The sequence below is a fragment of the Malurus melanocephalus genome, unplaced genomic scaffold, assembly GCF_030028575.1.
Source record: "Malurus melanocephalus ecotype Western Australia unplaced genomic scaffold, MMel_1.1 scaffold_299, whole genome shotgun sequence".
In the NCBI taxonomy this organism is placed as follows: domain Eukaryota; kingdom Metazoa; phylum Chordata; class Aves; order Passeriformes; family Maluridae; genus Malurus; species Malurus melanocephalus.
Window position 1 is genome coordinate 145,481 of NW_026623531.1, and position 21,280 is coordinate 166,760.

General features: G+C 39.9%; 1 protein-coding gene across 3 annotated transcripts in view; it reads left to right on the top strand.

Annotated features, from left to right (window-relative positions):
• Nucleotides 1-21,280, top strand: part of NDST2 (N-deacetylase and N-sulfotransferase 2) — a 124,865-nt gene that overhangs the window by 27,809 nt on the left and 75,776 nt on the right. For all 3 annotated transcript variants that reach the window (XM_057377060.1, XM_057377062.1, XM_057377059.1), the window contains one exon: nucleotides 20-98. The gene's annotated coding sequence lies outside the window, so the exon portion shown is untranslated. The remainder of the gene's footprint in view (nucleotides 1-19; nucleotides 99-21,280) is intronic.

A 21,280-nucleotide genomic window follows, 5' to 3' on the forward strand; every position in this document is an offset into this window, starting at 1 on the left:
TTTTTTTTTTTTTTCCCAGCTGGAGGGTGTGCTTGTGAGCCAGGCATTGTTGACTTTGCTCTGTGTGTTGGCTTCTGAACAAAGGGACTGCTGAAAAGGTGAGTGCTTAACTTTCATCCCCTTTGATGCAGGTTTATGTTCAGAGGAACTGATAAATTCAGACTGACCAAACCTGTCACCTTAAACTGTATCCAGGTTTGCAATGGCAAAAGTCTAATCTACCAGCTCATAAAATTGTGAGCGTCAGYCATCAAAGCACTGTTAGACTCTGCTTTAGTGTAAATTATGTGCCATTCTGCAGCACTGGAGACCAGAGGAGCTGAAAGGTAAGCATGTTTCATCACTTGAACAAATCTGAAATCGGAGCTAGAGTAATCTCTGAGACCCTGAAAATAAACAGTGATAAAAATACAATACCAGCCCTGTAATCTACACAGGAGGGCATGGCTGAGAGGTATGCATGACTACCTGCTTCCTATGTAATCGTGTGAGTTTCTCATCAAATTTTATGTTTACCACATCAACTGTCTTCTGAATGTAACTGAGGTACCTGAGCATTAACTGAACAGGCTTTTATCAGATTGGCAAGACTATTTATAAGATGGGAAATAAATTTAATGGCATTGCTCTGCTGTGAGTACTTACCAGGATTTTTTTAAATCCTTCCCCTTCAGTCAAATACTGAGTGTGCCAGGCATTCAAAAGTGCAGTGACTAACAGAAGTGTCAAACTTARTTTATAAGAAATAAATAAAATGTAATTTATTGGAAGTTATTTATACTCTAAGGAAGGGTAGATGAAAGTAAATATGTGATACTGTAATTTAATATTTCAMTATTCATTTATTTCCCTTGAGACTGTATTAACCATCAATCTGCTAAATTTTTGAAACCATGAAAGGCCAGGCAAGATTCTTCTCATTTTTTGTACAGATAAATTTGTCTGGTAAAGTAAGGTCTTGTTGGTTGATTCTCTTGCTCTGTGATTTCAGTGAGAAAAACCTATCTGACTAAGGACTTTTACAATCTCCTAACTGAAGGACACTGAAATCAGTGGTCTGCTGAATAGAGCTGCAGAAGTAGTTGTGTGTATCAGAAATCTGTCCCTGTCTGACGCTTGACACGAGAGTATGCAACTGAGTTAAAGATTCCAGTTGGGTTTGGCATATTTCCTCTATCAGGAAATGGTGAGGAGGAATCATCAGGAATACAATATGAAGAAAGATTTACAAGCAAGCAAGGAATAAGTCTAATATAAGAGGTGGCAGGTAGATGTAAAGATCTGTTCTGGAAGAAGTTACAGTTATGAAGTTGTAATCTTATTAAATAATCATAAAGAATAATTCTCTGTACCTGGGGGGTTGTAGAGAATAATCGTTTCTAATAAGGTTGAGTTCAGCAATTACCGTGGTACTCTTGAGGCCAAGCATCTTTGGTCTTTTTACCATTYGTTGCTAAGTCATATGAGACTTAGTGCTACAATTGAGCTGAGCTGGAAATAGCATTTTTATGGTTTTTTTTTCTAAAGCTTGCTGTTATAGACAAAGCCCTAAAAGCAAGCAAATCTTGTATGTTGAAAAGTGTAAGGGCAGTTACTGATGATACATGTGATTTTGTGCTGGTCCTCTAGAAAACATGGATTTTTTGTACAAGTAGCAACCCTCCCACCATTCCAAGCAAACTCCCTGCTTTTATAAATATGTAGTTTAAGTAATCTGCTTCAAGTGGCTTGTCTCCTCTTGTCACTTCTCTCACCCTTTTAAATGAGTTACTGTGTGCCCTCTACCATATCTATGTAACTGGCTGAACTGTAGACATGTCGTGACTTTGAGTTGCTACAAAAGCAATATATAATGTACAAGTCAGATTTGTTAATCAGACAGCCTGATGAGACCAGAGATACAAATATCACCAGATTTTGTGATGTAGTTTTARGCATCGAAAGAAGCTGATTGCTCATCCCTCCTGTTTGGTGGTGTCTGTTTCTTTGTGCTTTGATTTGTGATGCAGGAAGGCTTGAATATCTTGAATTTGGTGTCTCTTCCAAGTTGGCAGGATTGTTCCCAGCTGTTAGTGACTCACAGTAGCCCTAGAGTTGCTGTCTCAGAGTTCAAGTTAATGGAATTTGCAGTTTAGTTTCCTTTGATTTGTTTGGCAGAGATGAAATTTCCCATGAACTAGGAAGAGCAGGAGGGACATTCCRCAAAGTAGTGGCTTTGAATGTGTGTTGGGTTTGGAAAATTGGTGAGAGGTGCTGTCCTTACTTCCTCAGCTCTTTTTAGGGAATAACTCCTTGCCAATAGTCATGCATCTGACTTCTGCAGTCTAATAGAGGAAATCTTGGACAAAACATGTAATCTCATGTTTTGGAAATTAGCAATCAAAAGTAAATGTTGTAAGTGACTATCTCCATCCCAGAGTACCTGAACTGCTGCCCTAAATGACTGGTTCTGTGTCAAGAAGTGACTAACTGTCATCAAGATATCTGGTCAAAAACAGAACTTTTAAGACAAGAATACTGTGGACTATTTCTTTGCCAGTTGAGGGACTCTGAATGTACGGGGATTTGCTCTATGTGCGCTAGCATCAAAGGCAGTAAATGTACAGCAGTTCTTCTGTCCAGTCCCAAGGGCAGCAGTCTCAGGGTCAGCTGTGCAGCCCTGGCTAGTTGGCAGATTGGGTTCCCAACCTGAAATGGCACTTGGAACTTACTGCTTGCCACATAGTTATTAAGAAAAGTATACATTTGTTCTTGTGGCTCCATGATGTTTTATAGGCGGTTTGCAGCTCCATGTCTGTTCCTTTCTTCTAGTGCTCTATGACTCTAACTTGTGTTTGAGCTATTTTCTTGCTCTTTTTCCTTGAGCTGAAATGTTTTATCTTGTCATAAGGAGAGGTCCCTCTTGCTTTTGTTGCCTGTATTGTAACTTCAATTTGGGGTACAGTAGTTGCTTACTTTCCAAGACAGTAGAGGTGAGGAAAAGCAGCACTATAAAGGGTGTAGGTACAGCAGTGTAACGTAGTGAGAGAATAGTGTGATGATGAAAGGCAAAACATTCCCTGCAATGAACTTTCAAATAAACACAGGGAGTAGTGTGTGTGTGTGTATGTGTTGTAGAGGGGGAGGTGTCTCAAAATGCTATGTTTGTTCTCTTGAGGCTCCCCTGTGCTATAATTGAGTCAACATGTCAAAGTGAAGTATGTGCTGAGCTTTGGGAGCAGGGGAAAACTGCATCTTCTGCACACAGGGCTTTGGATGAACCCCATTGTACAGAGATAATAAGCACTCTGCTTTTGCACTGCTGATGCTACAACTCAACAGAATAGCTGTCCAACCAACCCCTATAACTGATGTTTCCCTAAGAACTGCTTTAAATCTTTGTTTGRTTGGGAAGCTGTGAGTAATTTGCTTTGCTTTTGCTTCTGATGTGGATGTGAACAAAGATGATGAGCACAGGGGAAGATGACTRAATGCACTATTGAGACACAGGCAAAACAAACTGAAAGGGTCTTCCCTAATTAATTTCTAAGTCTCAGAGAAACAAATATCTGTATGTCTTACTTTATTTCTTACATTGGTGTATTATTTTGAGGTTATACCGATTTTTCTTTCTGTTGGATTTTTGTGTTTTCAATGGATGGGTAAGGGTTGATAACAACCCTTWTTCCTGGTGGTTTGTTGCAGCCTTTGGCTGTGTGACTTCATGCATGATGCTGCACTGGCAGCTCTCTCCTTGGCTGTAGCTCACTGCAGCATTGCCCTAGGAATTCATATGAACTTGAAAATCCTTTTAAGCCAATATTTCCTTGCTAACAAGCTAATTTTGTCTTGATTGAGTTTTATGCAGAGTATCTACCTTTGGTGCGTTCACATTTTATAAATCATGCTTACTGACATATCTGATGTTCTGATTGTTTCCATAGTGACAGTAATGGCAGAAACCTGAAAAAGGAGTGTGACAGCATAGTATTTTTAAGATGAACTGTTTTACAGAGGAATGGTTTGAGGGGGTGGGAATACAGTATATTTTTTCAAGCAGTAACAGAATATATTTTTTCAAGCAGTAGTACTTGGAGGTCAGAGAAGAAAGATTTGGTTTGGTATTTTGGCACTTATTTGTGTGGGGAGGCAGTGAGCACGAGGTTAATCTAGATAATACGTTTTCAGCAACATATCCTTTCTTGCTGCTCCAAAAGATGATAAAATCTTGAAATGCAGAAAACTGTAATGTACAAGTTATCTTCACAAGAGAGATAGAAGTTAACACACCTGTGAGAAAATGTGTAGCATGCTCTTGTTTCATAATTTCTCCCTTCCAAATTCATAAGCTAAGTGCAGGAGGCTTTTAGCATTAAAAATCAGACACAAAGCCCATTACTGACAGCTTCAACCTTCTTTTTTTTCTTTGGTAGAAYCAGTCATTTTATTTTCTGGGAACAAGGCTTTAGTCCCTTTTACTACACATCATATTATTTGCATTTGAAAGTAAGATACCTTGAGAGAATATAGGCATTTGTTTATAGAGTCCATGCTGCGACAGAGAGAGGTGTTTTTTTTAAACCATTTTGTCAGAGATGCAAGTTTCCCTAATGTTCCCTTTTGTATTTGGTGTTGATGCTTCTTCCTGTGGTGCGGTCACTTGAAGCAGTTGCTGAGATRYGATGTATGTCTTGTATTGGCACAGACAAATGAGAGGAGATGATGTAAGAGATGCTTGTAAACTATGTGAAATACTTTCATTCAGAGACTAACATATTTCTATAAAGCATTGGTTAGCATTCTGGTTGAGTGGCCATACCTAGAGGTATTTAAAAGATGTRTTGATATGGCACATAGGGAGACTTTGGGCCTGCCAAGTCTACCACGGTATGATTTAGGTGTACCTGACAGTGCCAGGTTAATGGCTGGGCTGTATCTTCAAGGTCTTTTCCAACCAAACGATTCTATGGCTCAAAGCAYGCTTTTCCTGCCCACTGCCCGCAGTGCCTGGGATCTGCGGTCAGGTTTGGGACCCGACGCCCAGATTGTTCTGGAAAGAGCCCAGAAAGAGTAAGTCAGGCTGTGCTGCCCCTCTCCAGGTGGCAGACACATCCTCCAGCCCTGGGGAAATCAAGCAGGCTGGTAGTAAGACACAGGTGCTACACTCCAATTTAACACATTGTTAAATTCATATCTCTTATGCCTTCCAGCCAAAATACGGCATCATACTGTAAACAGAATATGTGTTACATCTTATTACACTGGGGAAGAGAAGCTGGCAGCTGGGAGTTGCTGTTGCTTTTTAAGTTGCAGAAGTTAGTTGGTTATCTATGCCTGAGGCCTCTTAGGTCACGTCTGCATTAGTAGCTCAGCTGGTTCTTCTGTCATTTTGGTGTCTTGGGAGTGGGGGGAGTSAAAAGATGTAATTTATAGTTCTTTATCTGCAGTGTTCTGGTCAGCTTGTTGAAAAGTGTTTGATTCTGGTTTTCCATTCATCTGAAGGAAGGGGAAGTTTCCCTGTTTTTTACTAGCTGGGATCACTATGTGAAACAGGAAAGTGATTTAGAAATGACAGAAGCAGTTAGTTGTAGCATAGAGGCTGAAGAAAATTGTGTCATCTGTTCTAAGTAAGGTCCTCCTATTTGCAGAATGTTACAAATTTAAATCAGTTTCCTCTTAAGAGAGAGGTTCATTTATAGATACTTMAGTTGTTGAAACGTTGGCTTAGTGGAACAAAGATTGGTTAGTTGGTGTTACCTCCACTCACCCACTGCTCCCCACCCATTGTTTTTGCATTATTTACAYTGATGCACTTTGAAGGCATTGCTAAGTGCTGTGCCTTATGTAGTGTCCTGTGTCCCAAGCATATGATGGMCATCATTTGTCACTACTTCAGTAGCATTATGAAATGTAGACTGAAACAGACATTTAGACATGCCTCTGCCATGTGAAATGTGTTTAATCTTTTCATTTGTAGAACTTACAGGTTTGAATTTGCAGCTTCTTCTGATTCCCCTGGAATGAAGGGGTAGTGTTTTTCGCATTGCTAGTGATAGCAGTTAGTGCTGATTCATTTGTKTTGACCCCCCTGCTGCTTGTTAAAAGACAGCTTTATCTGCAGAGGTATCACGGTGTGCCTAATTTGGCTTGCTGAATCTTTGTAGCCGTTTTAATCTTGTATGAAATAGATAAAATCCAAAAGGAAATTGGGAASGAAAAGAAAAAAACCCCAAACCAAAACTAACTATTCATATGTAAATRTACCTATTAAAGCCATAGACCATGTTGATTTAGATAGTCTTATATTAATTTCTAGAAGTAGAACTTTCCTTTAAATCTTGGGAAAACATCTGCAAGGAAGAAAGCATCTCTTAAACGTCTTTTTGCTCCTGGTTCCAATTACAGGCAGATGTCTGATTTATACTCAATGAAAAMAGCTAATTGTGCCCTTGTAAACTCTTTCACTTTGGAGAAAAAAATGTATTTATTTGCATGAAAATGTTTGCATGTGAAATACTGAAAACCTTTCCTGCAGATACAAAATTGTAGAGTTGAAAGCATATAAGCCTCTAGTGCCCTTCTAAAAGCTGTTCCTTCCCTSGCTGATAGCTTTTACCTTGCCATGTGTCATTAACATTTACTGCTCTTGCAAGTTCTTGGGTAACAGTTTGAGGTGACTTTGTGTGCTGTTTTAGATGGCATTAGCCAAACAAATTGGTAGGACTTCTGCAGTCATTCTCTCTTTGTCTCTTATGAAACATGAAACTCGTGTGATGCAAAGGATTTTGCATGTATTCTTTTTGTTTCTAATGTCGTGGAGAGTTCCTATTTTATGAAAAGTTGAAAAAACACTGACTAATAAAAAAATTTAAAAAAAAAWAACCTCAGGTAGGTTAAAATTTCAGTCTTCACTTTTATGGTGAATAATGCTGATTCTTTTGAATAAAAGGCTTAAGAGCTTTTTATTGAAGTCTTATCTTTGATTATTTTYTTGGCACACTTAAAAATAGGGAACTATTGGGTTAGTATAATTTTGCTTATTAGAGAAATACGTTTTGATGAAATTGCATGYAGGAAGTTCACTCTCTTGTGTTGGGGTGGTGTGTCTGCAGTGGGAAAAGGCTGGTAATTCAGTGGCACGGTGTGTTCCTTTACTGGTGACACCCATGTTGTGTCATCAGGTCAACTCTGCCTGTGTACTCTGTACTCATTCCTACCTCAAAATGGCTTGTGTTGAGAGTAGCTCAGAGATATTTCATCCATGGCTATCAATTTAAAKCAAGATGCTTTGGCTTTCCCAATTGCTGTCATCAGAATTTCTTGAGGTGTGGATGATTTTTGTGAGCTTTCTGATCATATATTTTAGCCTTTTTTACTCCCAGAAASCATTTTAATACATGTCTTGAAAAATAATTGTGTAGTATTTTTTTAATGTTTTGTTCTCTGAATCTTTATTGAGTATCTGTCTTTTTTGCTTGTTCTTTCTCACTGCTACATTTCAACCAGATAAAACACTAGTTTTATTCCAATGTGCTCATAAATCTCAATTTGTACTTTTTCTTCCATGAAATTCCAGAAATTGTCTATGGGTTTTTATTCATTAGATGGTTAATATGTTGTTTAATCTCAGCAATAAAAATTTCTTCTKTAAAAAATCCAAAACATCMAACCCAAARAAGCAAACAAAAACCCCAGAACAACCAAYCAAATGAAACCAAAACAAYTGGACTTAAGTCTTTTGCCCCGTTGACTTGATAAATGCCTTCTTTCTTTTTCTGACATCATTATTCTGGGACTGAAAAGTACTGGCRTATATGAAATAGAAGGGCATTGAGGACCAGAATTGCACTTGGTGAWGGGTGACTTGTGGCTGCCCTGTTGTGGCTGCCTTGCCAGCCCCTGCTGGGGCTGTTTGCTTTTGGTGTCAATTTATGCCATAGTATCAGTGTGTGTGGATGTAGGGTATCTGATTGACTGAGCTGCCTTCAGGGTTGGGAGTGGGAACAGGAAAAAATTTGGTCTYCACCATTTTCATGTGTCAGGCGAGTCAGTATGGGGCTCGGGTGTCTCTGGTGCATTAAAACACTTTTAAAATCATCTTCTCTGGAGCATTGAAAATTCTGGCTCAGTCTTGGCTATGTTGGTCGGTGGATGAATACTTAACTCAAAACATGACGCATTTGCTAGGGTTTAATGCATCTATTTTCTTTTTTAGTGTAGAACAGCATTGCTCATTTCCCTGTTTTAATGTGGTACTTCAGGGAATAGCTGTAGAAGGCATTCTGCTGCTGAGTCATTGCACCTGGTATCCTGGAGTGCCTTGGGAATAGCATTGCCAGCAAGAGGGAGGTGATTCTGCCCCTCTGCTCAGCCCTGGTGAGGCCACACCCASAGTGCTGTGCCCATTTCTGGGCTCCTCAGTACCAGAGGGACATGGAGCTCCTGGAGCAGGTCCAGCACAGGGTGACAAAGAGGAGAAGAGGAGCATCTCTCTTATGAGGAAAGGCTGAGGGAGCTGTGCTTTGCTCAGCCTCARGAAGAGAYRAGTGAGAGGGGTACCTCATGARTGTCTGTCACTGTCTGAAGGGAGGGTGTGGAAAGGATGGATCCTGKCTCATCTCGGTTGTGTCAGGCAATAGACCTGAGTGGCAACAAGCAGAAACTAATGCACAGAAAATTCCACCTGAACGTGAGGAGTAATTTCTTTACTGTGGACCTTATTGCATACAGCATGTTGCCCAGAAAGGCTGTGGAGTCTCCCTCACTGGAAATGTTCCAGAGCCATTTGGATGCCATCCTGTGCAATGTGCTCTAGAATGACCCTGCCTGTGCAGGTAAGCTGGACTGGATGAGCCACTGTGGTCCCATCCCAACCTTACCCATTCAGTGACTCTGTGTTACAGTGAAGTCACTTCACATGTTAATTTTCTTGGTAGGCATGGTAAAGTTTTCTGAGCAGGCGTCTGCATGAAAAAGGTGAACATAGTTCTAGGTTCACAGCTGTGGCAGCAGCAGATCTGTTTGTTACCCAAGCAGGTACAGTTCYGGATGGTGTCACGTGCTGCTGCCAGTGCTGTCCCAGTGAGGTTCACCACTGGTTCACTTCTCTGTCACATTGCTGTCAGTTGAGATGGTAGCTTTTGTAATGCAAGAGCTGTGTGGAGACCACCAAACTTGGTCAGAACTCAAGTCAGCTTCATTCTCAGCCAGCCTGAAGCTATTGATGTATTTCAGCTTTTATTATTGCCTGGCAGGCACACATGGTGGGCAGTCCTTTGAATCTTGGCTGTACTGTAGTGTTTATTCTTCTGTTTTGGAAGCTGGATAAGGCCTTGATTCTGTGTGGGCATGCTTCACCCTTCTCTTCAGTACCTCTCAGTRGGGTGCCCTTTGAGATACTGATCTTAGCCCATTCATAGTAGGTTTGTTTCCAAAATGTGTATCTCTGTGCATGCAGTTGGTGAGACACATCAACATTTCCCTTCTGGTGGCTGAAAGGGAACACACAGTGAGCACTGTGGTTGGTACGACTCTGTGCTCTTGGACCCGTTTTTGTTGTATTTCTGAATGTTGGTAACGTTGTCTTCTTTCTTGCTTRAAGCATGCTGATTTGGGAAAGCTCTTCATTTCTGTGGGTATAGTTTTTGAATCACAGCAAGAAAAGTGGAYGATGTTAATAGATGGCAAATCCCTGAAGTACATTAGAATCAACTTCAGAGAGAAATAAAATCCCTTCCCTGAGCTGCAGATAAACAACACTGCTTTCAAACCTCCAAGAGGATCAAGGTGAAGCTCAGTGAACAGCAAGTGCAGGGAAGGTGATTCTGCTTTGTGGCAATTGGCAAAAATACATCCCTTCCTTTTTGTGCTCCTGTAACAAAGCAAAATAACAAAGTACTCTGAGATTGTTCTATGAAAGGAATATAAAAAGCTTTTTATGTTAAATACCCTCATCTTAATAGATGTGGGTAAAATATATATTTAAATGGGATAGAAATATCTCCTTGGAATTCTGAAATATCTTCAAAATTAGCTGAAAAGAGCTGAATTCATCTCATCATGCAGGTGCATTTAACAGCATTTATTTGCTTAGGTAGAGTTGTCGGAGGCTGACATCTTCCAGCTGAGGTGTGTCTCACTCCTATTTTAGTTGACTTTGGCTGGGARAGAGAAAATTGAGCAGTCTTATTTCTTATTTTCTTGTTAAAGTCTTCAGGAAAAAAGGACAGTAGTTCTAACTGCAGACCTGTAGTACATTTCAAAAGGTAAATATCCYCCCTTTGCCTAAGGAAACGACTGTCTGAGGAAGATAAGTTGGATAAAAGTAGCAAATGACTGTAGATCGTTTCTGCTGAGATTCCCTTTTGATTTTTCCAAGTGTCAGTCTTGGAAAACAAAGGAGAAAATGAAGCAGTTTTTTTCAGAGAAGGAAAGTGATTTTCAAAAGCAAGGATGTATTCACATGGGTTTGAAATGATYGGTGTAGATAAAGGCTGAAATTCAGTGGGCAGGGTTGTGTATTAACATGCCTTACATGTTGCAATGTCATGAATGGTAAAGACTTACRTAAGAAATTGAAAGCTGCCTATCCAAAATTCAAATGAATACAATGAAGAAAAATAGTTTTTAAAAAAAAACTATAAGGTTTTTTTAGTTTAAAAATAGTTTAATAGTTTAAAAAACTATTATGATCTTAAGCATATTTGTTGGTATATAAGGACTATTGGGAGAACTCAAAACAACTCTACAGGTCACCTTTAACCAAAAACTCACTGTATAGATAATAATATAGGTTATAAAAAAGTACCACACCAATAGTGTGTCCCATATGCGATACAAAAGTGAGAACAAACTCCAACTTGAGAGGTGGTGGGTTTGGATGGGGGAGGGAGATTTAAATGTGTTCTTCAGGAAAGAATCARTGTAAAGAACTGAGAAAAAATAAGATGGCAGCAGCCAGGATTTGCAGAGCTTTTCAGCCCTTTGTTGGGTTATCTTGCATAAGTGCTTTAGCCAGAGACTCTTTTCAGTAGCTGCATGGGGCCAGCTTGGAACACAAACGTGCATGAATCCAAATGTAATTTCCCTGTTGTGCRCATTCTGGCTGTGACAGATCAAGTTATGAATGTAAAATAGCAGGGAAAAAAGTTCAGAAGGTGGGCAGGCCTGAAATGTTAATAAGAACTGACTTACCATGAGATCCCATGAGGTTGGCAAAGGTGTTGCCCGAATTTTAAGTCGGTCTGCTTCCATGCTTCATTTTGGTGTGCCTTGGAAAAGAATAAATAAATGTCTTGTTTTTATCTGTGCATCTAAGTGGCTCAACATAATAGAAGCAACAAACATTTTCTTCTGTGTAAGATGCGAAGCAGACAAAGAGAGTGATGCTAATCCTCCACTCCAGTTTGTGGTCAACGCTGGCACACACAGTGAATTGGCGTCAGCAGCTTTGTTCTGTAGACAAGAAGCAGTGCACAGGGAATAGTAGTATCTTTTCCCTTTCAGACAGTTCTCTTTTCTGGGGGGCAATAATCTGCAGTTTTCCCAACTTTCCTGTGTTCAGAAGGCATTTGTCTTTCCTCCGGGTAGTACTGGTGCAGAATAAAGGGTTTCCTCCCCCCACAGCAGTGCGCTGCTCGCAGAAAGGACACCTGATCATGGCCATGGGACAGCTCTCGTCAGACTGTGCAAGCAAGGAAAGGGCTTTTCTSTCTTCTGCATGCAACTTGCACAGCAAAGAGAAGTTGCAAAGTTTGCAACTTTCCCTGCGTCTTCAACATCAGATTTTCCCGGGTTTGTACTCCTCTCTCTTTCTTTTTTTTTTTTTTTTTCCCAACCTCCTTCCATCTCTTGTTACCATGGAGAATGAAATGCCTGTTCCATTCAAGTTGTCGGCTGAATAGGTTTTGAGGTTGATGGATGGTGAGAATCTCTTATCCCTCCTTCTCCAAACACCGCCCCTGCCTGGTTCTTGACATTTCACTTGCCAGAGACTGGCAATCAGTGAGTGGGAGCTGAAAAGGAGGCTGGCAGTGTCCTGCTGAGATGCTCTTTCAGTTAGTGGATGAAATCAGCAGCCGTGAGAAGGTCTTAAGGACTTTGGTGCAGAGCCTTGTYCTCAAGCTGACTGAGGCATGAATGCTCACTTGAGTGCATGTTCTTGCTTCCCCAGAGCACCCGGGGATAAAAGCGATTCATATGTGAAACTTGCTGCTGCTTATGACTGTTTCAAGGGGTGATGTAGCCTCTGCAATGTAAAAGGAAAGGTAAGGAATAAATGAATACAATAAAGGCTCTAGCATAATCTGTTCCTCTCATATATAGTTCTTTATCTGGGTCCACATCCCACCAAAAGTGGAATTTCTTTGCTGCACTGACTTGTGTGGCTTCCTGGCTGCGATGCTGACATTAGCAGGAGACTCTGTGTTTAGTGGGATTCCAACAGTGCCTGCATGCACTGTCTGCCTACGCATGGCATCAGTAGTGCAGTGTCAAAACAGCTTTCTTTATAAGGTAGCTTTTAATAACAAATATATGSAATTGTGGATAGTGACAGGCCCAGGGCTGAAATACAATTTTGGGGATACTGTTGATGTGCATGAAATGGAACTGCAAAGCAGAAAAATTAAAACGATAGCACTGTAAAATTACACAGAAGGTATTTCTTTGTTRTGATTTATTATTTTCCATGCAAGATAACTCTAATTTTAGAGGGTACCAAGAGAATTTTTCAGCTTGTTCTGAAAGGCTTAGGGTTGTCCTTTTTAAAGGAGGGGTTGTTTTGACTGATGACTCTTTAWTTGTGGTGATTAGGGAGAAGTGAATACCTGGCATTGTTTAATACGTGTGTGGATTTTGCATCTAGAAGTAACAGTTAGTAAGTGTTATGACTTTAAAATTAAATTCTGACATTGTTTCCAAGTAGAAGCATTCCACAAATATATAAYTGTTGAGAGAAGATAAAACATTTTTGTGAGTTTTCTGCTAAAACCTGCTSTGTCAGGACTGTACCAGCATAGGAATTAACACTGGTGGTATATCTTAGTGGGTGGCATTTCAATGTTTTTGAGATCATATGTGAAAATTTGTCCTGGTGCTTTTGAACAGCTGTGCTTGATAAGTGACTGTGAACTTTCTTTCAGCACCTTGCACTGAGAAATACCTCCATGCCTTCCATGTATTCCTAAACTTGCTAACCAATATGTCTTTAGACACTACCACCARCAGCTTTTGCATCTGTCTTAGCTCCTCAAGAGTTCACTTTCCATTTGATGCTTTATGTCCTGTTTGTTGTTGGATTGTTYTCTCCTTGCTGGAGTTTTCCTACTGTGCAATTGCTTTTCCTGTTGTGCAAGCCACTTCCAAAATGCTAATATGTTAGCTGTTTGGCCACTGGTGTGTTAGAAGGAAATTTTTAATTCATGCATCGGAAGGGGATGTGTGTATGTCAATACATACAAAATAAACATGTGTATTAAATACATAGGAATAAACCAACCAATTCCTTAAGTAGCTCATTGTAGAGATTGTAGTCGCATTTTTGTCCCCAGAGTCTGGGATTTCCTAGAGGAATGAACACAGGGAGGACTTGATTGCCTGTGACTTTCAGTCATTCAAGTTAATATGCAATAATATGCAGGGCTTTGATTTCCTGGTTAGAATCCGGTTGGCTGGGGTACTGCAGGAAAAAATAGAATTTCAAAAATACACACTGCAGCAACTTCTTTCTACCATAAATAGTTCACATGTGTCAGGTGGAGTTGAGAGCAAGTGACATAGAGAGGAAAAAAGGACRAAGTCCATTGGGACAGAGAATGTAGTTACCATTTGTAAGGGATGGSGAAAGAGTGAGCATCTATTTTAACATGGTGATTTTGAGTGAGCGGTGACAGCATCAGCATCAAACCTTGCACATCTATTTCCATTTATTCCATTAACCTGCTAGAGTTTTTTTATTCAGTATTATCTTTTTTATGAAAAAAATATACTCCTACGAGCTTATGGGTTTGCATGAGATGAAATCCCAAACCTCTCTCATATTCTGTGAGGATTGTTATGCTAATGATTTTACAGATTGTCAAACATTTTTCGGGGTATTACTGACAGGTTTCAAATTCTGAAAAAAGATCCTCCAGTTTTCAATATGGATGTATTTAAATCCACTTTGCCTTCAGAAATGCCTTCTCTCCTCCCCAACAAGATTGACCTTTACTTGATTGGGGTCTTYTGGTTTTTATGTTTTCCCTGAGGAGAATTTGACTGACTTAATAAACTTGTAATTAGGACATATCTCTGCTTCATTCCATCTGGTCTTCGGTTAAATTATTCTTGGAAAAATTCTCATGTCCCACTCTTTTTAGAAAATATGTTGTTTGATTCCTTTTTGCCATCCTCCTTTCTTATCTGAACAGTAGCCAGAGCTTGTAATTATTTTATCTTGCCCTTGCTATTTAGRTTTGGGCAGCTGGAGAACAATCCATCTCTAACCCTCCTTCTGCTTGCCTGATATCTTATTTCACCTTTTCCTYAGCGATCAGTGCCTGGGTTTCCATCCAGAGCTTTCCCAGGCAGTGCAGCATGGAACTGACCTCATTTGCTTCTGCTCCACTCCTGTCCCTGCTGCCTGGTGTCCCAGTGAGCGAGGAGGGGCAAAGCTTTGTTCAGGGCAGCTGGGGAAAAAAACCTGCAGACTGAAGCTGTCTGTCCATGGGTTTACAGAGACAGGTCTTTGCTGATTCRTACTTCGCAAGTTACCTTTATAACCTTAAAATATGGAAAATTAAATTTAGTTTAGCTTTTGCCAAGGYTTCCTGCCTGTTCTGAAAGAGTGAAATCGCAAGCCCTTTATTATAGACTGGTACATATTCAAAGAATGAGCATCATGCTTTACAGTAACTCATTCTCTTATCTCAAGTGTCATTTACTGGAATCTCYTTACCTTTTCCCTCCTGTAAAATATGAACTGAATTATAGGCATATAATTAAATCAGCATATTAAGTATGTGAGGAATGAGAGGCAGTGGGAATTTTCATGGCCATATCCACAGTAAGAACATTAAATCATCAGGTATCTAAACTATTTTCTAGTRTATTGAGAGCACTGGTTGTATAAGAATGATTTCAGCTGGATAAAATGTGTTTCTGTGCTAGGTCAGCACAACAGGTGATCATTTCTCCTCACCTGCCAGAGTGGCTGCTTCATAAACCATGTGGCTGCCAGCTRAAAGACTCAGATCTGCAGTATTAGTGCTCATCAAGGAAGGGGACATTTGAACAATTGCTAAATAGTTGTGAGGTTTTGACTGGGGAAAAAGTGACAGTTTCAGGTACTGGTGTATCTGCTTTTGCCTGTAATCCATGTCCAAGTCAMTCTGTTGCATTTGGCATACCTCATACTTAAAAACTACCTTGATCAGTGTCTGAGACTGATTTTCTACCTCATTTTTTGTGCCTAAGCATCAGGCATATAGTGTTGGTACATGCATTATCTAAAGATGTAGAGAATTTGCTTCTCAGAGCTGTGACTTTTAAATTTATTTTGTTTATTTTACATTATGCATAGCAATTCAAGTTCCTGTTGTCTTGCCATAACCCAAATTTGGAACACAAAATTAAAATGAAAAACTGTAAAACAAAATACAGCACAGGAGGCATGACAAGAAGTGGGATTGATCTCTTTAATGTAAATATTAYGTTCTCTAACCTTGGATTTCTGAATAAGTGTTGATGTCAGTTTACTGTGAAGACTTGGAATAGCAAACTGTTGTGAGATGGAGTCAAATTTGGGTGCAGTGTGAGAGATGCCCCTTGTATTTGAGTGGATTTATGTAGTCTGTGCTTCACAGTCAGCTGCTGGCTCTTTCAGATTTGTCCCTATGAAATTCTCTCCTTTAGTCTTGTTCCAGAGCTGTAGCATTCTGCTCCAAAATATCCCACTCCAGCCAGTCTGGTTATCTTTTCTTGGCTCTGCTGTGCTCTTCCCCACCTGTGATACTGGAATGTTATTCTATCAGTAGAGCAGAAGGATAGGAAAGAAGCAGGGGAGGGGATTGGTGTTTTAAATCAAAATTACATTTTTCATGGAAGAGAGATATTGTAGGAGAAACAAGAGGGCACACTAGAGAGATCTCTTGAAAAYGGTTTGTGTTTCTGTCTCGTTCAGGGTTTTGACTCTTAGAACACATTCAAAGTTTGTTACCAGTTTAGAGTTCMGAAGTCTATATGGAAATAACCAGTGTTTTGGTTCCGTTGTGATTCTTGAGATTTAGGACAAGACACACACATGAAAAATAATTGTCTGGTAGACTAGGATATTCTTGAGCCAGCCTTTTTATCTCCTGCCTTCCCCTTATCTGTATAATAAAGATACTATTTAATGAAAGGTGATCTCAGACTGTGCTTCTCCTGGAAAGCTCAGTGTTACTCTCATCTGCCACAGTTATACCATTCCTGTCTTCAGCTCCTGCAGTCAGGGAGATGAGGGGTGCATTYGATCAGCTCATAAGTCTGACTGACTGATAATAATTTTTGATGGATTAGTTATTTGGATCAGTGTGCTATGAATAGCCAGGGATGTGGTCCACCTTTTTTGCTGGCAGCCKCTAACATTGCTTTATGCTCCATGCAGAGCTATGCCCTGAAGCTCTTAATCCTCCACTTCTGCATAAACAGCTGAGCACAGCCTAACCTTAACACAGTATTATGTTGCAAAAAAGTACAGGCAAGCTGCAGTATACAAACAGTATTTTAATGTAGTATAATAGCTGTKGATGTTGAATTGTGATGTGAGTTTCCAGACACAGTTGGGCTGAGTGTCATCTGCAAGCGTCAGGTCAACCCTGGGCCAAGCTGGCACAGCCATAGGTGGAAGCACACTTMTGTTCCATCCTCCTTTGTCTTCTCTCATTCCTTGCTTTCTCTTAGGCCTTGCCCCATAGAACTGACTACCTTTTCCTAGTTTGTGGAATCTCAGACTTGCGTTTCCACCTGTGTTTTGTAACCCCACRAATCAGGCATTGCTTGAGGTTAATGACAAACACTAACCCAGGCTCCCCTGTATAACCTCCTGKGATGCCTCTGTTCCTGTGCAACACTGAGCACCAGGAGCTGCCTGTACACAAACCAGATGTTCTGACCTCAGTCAGAAAACATTAACTGGATTGGCAGGGGTGCTGGCCCYGTGTTCAGATCAAAACCAACAAGGTGCCATCAGGAGTTGCCCTCGTGCCCTAATTTGGAAAATGTTGATACACTCTGCTTTGGCAGCTGATCTTCACAGACAGTATGGATCTTGTATTACCTTTACCCAAAAGCGTTTTTTCTTGACTTACAGTGAATAAACGGATTTATACAGTAAAGGAGGTTGCTTCTAGTCCCATCTTTCCATTTCCATATTTTATCTAATAGTTGCTTCAGTTGTTTAAAGTATGTGGGTTTGTTTCAGTGGATCATGGATATAAATAGATGCCAGAAGCATGAGGCTTTATCAGCTGTAAGCAGCTGTACTTGCCTTTTCGTTTTAAATCTAGACACATGAAGTACATATAAACAACAAAACTTGTTTTTCTGGAAGGTAAAACTTTTCATTTTGTTGGAGTTTGAAGGATGTTGCTTCTTTCCTTAAAGTAAACTAACATTAGCCTTTTTGGGGAGCGCTGACMTCCTTGTTGGAGCCTGGAGTTACAGTTCAGGTGGCGAGTATCAAGATCTGTAGTGGTTTGGTTTTGAAATGCTGTCTCTATGTATGGACAGTCATGCTTAACCTAGTATATTGCTTGCGTATATTGGACAGCTTAGAGAGTTAAGTCTGGTTTCCTTGAGGGTATCATCTTTATTTACTCCTTGCAGAAGTGGCTCTTGGAGAATGCCTGAGGATTCTGGCAAGTGAAGAGGAATATATACACAGGCAAAGCTTTAGAGGACAGGATTTTAAACACTGTATCGGGAATGTTGCAAATAACCTTTGTTAGCTTGATAGGTTCATTTTTGATTTCAGAATTACTTTGTAGACAGAGAATTATARAAGTGTTAGAATCTGTGCTGGGTATCCAGCCTATGCACTGTGTAGTAGTACTGTAATGAAGCACATCAGCATTTACATACGTCAGCATATGCRTCCATATCTATTTACAGGTGAAAATACTGAGATACAGTTTGAAAATTGTTTACTTGTCTGGCTCTTGGGCAGAATCTCCTGGGTAGGAAAGGATATAATTTCTTCATGTATGGTGTGGCTATTAATATATTAGTTCTAAGGGTTTTTCTTTTTAGCTTTTCTGTTTTGTCCAGTATGCTCTTCAAAGATAAGATTTTTGTAGCACAATTATTCAAGGAATACTTGAGTGTGATGGTATTCAGGGGATAAGAAGATGAAGCAGTAACCTTCTCCAGAGTGCACCTGTAGTTATTTTTGGCACTAGCTTGCTGTACTTTCAAAAGCAGAAGCATTCATTTTGCTTCAAGTGATGTTTTCCTCCAGAGCTCAGTGGGATGATTCTGCACAAGATCGGGAGCTGTCACAAGTTCTGTCCTATGGGTTCCTTWGATGTTAGGAGCTGGAGCAAACTCTACAGTTTGAGAACAATGGATTTATCTTCTCATCATCACCTTCTGAGAACAGTGGTAATAAGAGATTATGACTTGTTGTCCCCCAAGTAGTCCCTCAAACATCCCTGCTGGCTCTTTCTCAGCTGCTCCGCTGGGCTCTCTCTGACACCAGAAAAGCACATATCTTCCAACCGTTTGGCAAGTGCTCATTTCATGTTCCTGCATGCTCCTCCAATTAATTAAGTTGTTTCGAAAGGGGGAATTTAGAAAGAAAGAGTAGTCACACTTTCTGAATTTGATTTCTTTGTTTAATATGACTGCTTATTTCTGGTCTGGGGCTGGCCACTGAAATGTGGTCCTTGTGACTGAGGAKTGCTGCATCACCTCAGACAGGTATTGCAGAGCTCACTGCCCTTCAGCTGATGCAGTTTTATGTAGGATGGGGGGCATCTATGTTAAATTTTAAAGTTTTGTGTTAAACCTGATGTTACTTTTCAGCAGAGAGTCCTCAATCTTCTTGTTGCCACGCCCCAGGGGAATTGCAGGGACAGTAACATCTGTGCTAGCTGTGTAAGGCTGACAGCTGTTTTGGGGGGTCAGATGGTGCTTTTACCCAGTGTCTCTGAACAGCGCAGGGAATGTGGGCCCTGCACYTTCCTGCAGGAGGCTCTACAGGATGCCAGTAAATAGTGACATTGCAACATGCTGAACCATGGGGCTCCATCACTTTCTTTGACTTTGAATACTTCTGAGATGCAGGGCACTCGAGAAAAGTTAGGAGGCATGTTGGTTGCAAGTGAGGGAAAGTCAATAGACAAACCCTAAGCTTGGTAGGTGGGCAGAGATGACTGAAGAGATTGACTCATGGCTTTAGTGACTGGATAGTGAATGGATAATCTGCTTCAGAGAGTATCTTGGAAATCGCCCGGTCTCAACCTTTCTACAGAATTTCCATTGAGGGGGGGGTATGATTCCCCCAACTATCTCCCTCTTTATTTCTGTATTACTTCCTTTTTGCTTATAATTATTCTTTAAAGAAATAACATAAAAACCCTTATGATTTCCATTATTAAAAGAAATACCAACAACACCACCAAAAAAACCAAACCAAAAAACATAAAAGGGAGGTGTGTAGGAGCCTCATTCATCACCTTTTGTCACCGGACTTGATTTGACATCTGAGACTACAGAGAAACTTTGGCAAGTGCAATGATTTCCCGTGTGGGGGTAATAAGAGAGAAAAAAGCTGTCAGTTGAAAACAGCAGGAGCTGCATTAGCAAATATAAATTAAACAGATGGCTAAGATACTGCAGCTGTCACATAGAAGCTCCAGGAAGATTTTTAGCTTATAGCTGCAGGAGGCTATTTTAAAAGGAAAGATGCAAACAACAACAAAGCAAACTTTAGCATGACGAAAGGATAATAGAACCATTCAGATTATTGTATGAAATTTCTCCAGGACTGTGGTGTTGGTTTAGGGTTTTTTTTAATTCATGTTTTCAAATCTTAGGATTCTAAAGTTAAGTAAGGATCAKCTATTATTAGATCATGTTATAGGTTTTGGTATCATGGCTTTGTCTACTTGTTTAGAAGTACTCTTCTGTAAAAGACACTGGCTCTGACATGCTCCGGAAAGCAGGGAGAAGCATAACACACATCATGCCATTTTGATCTTCAGCTGTTTCTTTTACAGCTATTTCAAGAAAAACTTCTTATGAGAGAATTTATAAATAAAATGTCTCAAAAAAGCAATGTGGAAAGTTAACATTTTAGTGGAGGAAGCACCTGCATTTTAGTATCTTGCATGTTCAATTTTAAAATAAGTTTTTCAGACTCAYTTTCAGCTGAAAAGTGACTATTCCTTTATGAAAGAAGTGGTAGAACTGTATCCACATTTGCTTGTTATGTTTAAGTACAGACATATGATAAAATGAGGACAAATTGGAAACTCTGTGCTATTTCTTGGAGGCCAAAAGGCAATTAATTTTCTTTCTGTGTGTTGTGTCTAAAAGTATTTTCATCAATTTGGACTGATGGTTTGTCACAGAATATTTATGCATAAGCAGAGATTGTTATGCTGCCTTTATGGTTAGGTGGTGATGTGAATTCTGAAATAAGTTCAGCTGCATTTGAAGCCTGTGTTTTACATGCAAAGAAATAGTGTGTACAAATGGATTCCTAGGCAGGCTGATTGATTAGCCAGAGTTCTGCTTTTTTTTTTTACTGCAAAAAAACTCGTCTACTTGTGTTTGACTTTTTAAATCATACTTAATAAGTTAGAACTTTTGGATTTTGATTGTATTTCAGCCCTTTGTGCAAAATTAGTTTGTCTTCAATTCTGCATGTTCTCCAACTTGTGTATTTCTTTACAATAAATATTTTTAGGTACTGTTGCATCTAATTCTAAACTTCTGTATGGATTATTCAGCAGCTACAAAATCTACATATCAAAAAATTAAATCTTTTTTTCCTCTGTATTTGTGCCTCCTGCCATCATCCCCCTGAAGTTTGAGTACAGAAGCMCCGGAATGCTCTGAAAGCTTTTCTRTTAGAATTCTATTCTGTTAGAACTAGGAAGTTCATCACTGAGATATGAAGGCTCCTTACTGGCTAAATTTTTAACCTGTCCTAGACTTCTTCCCATTTTTYGTGGTTCAGGACACTAATCACAAAGGACATTAAATGTCAAAAGCAACAGCTTGGGCCTGTTTATGTGAGCTTGATGGAAATGTATACCCTCAGTCTTTCAGTGTT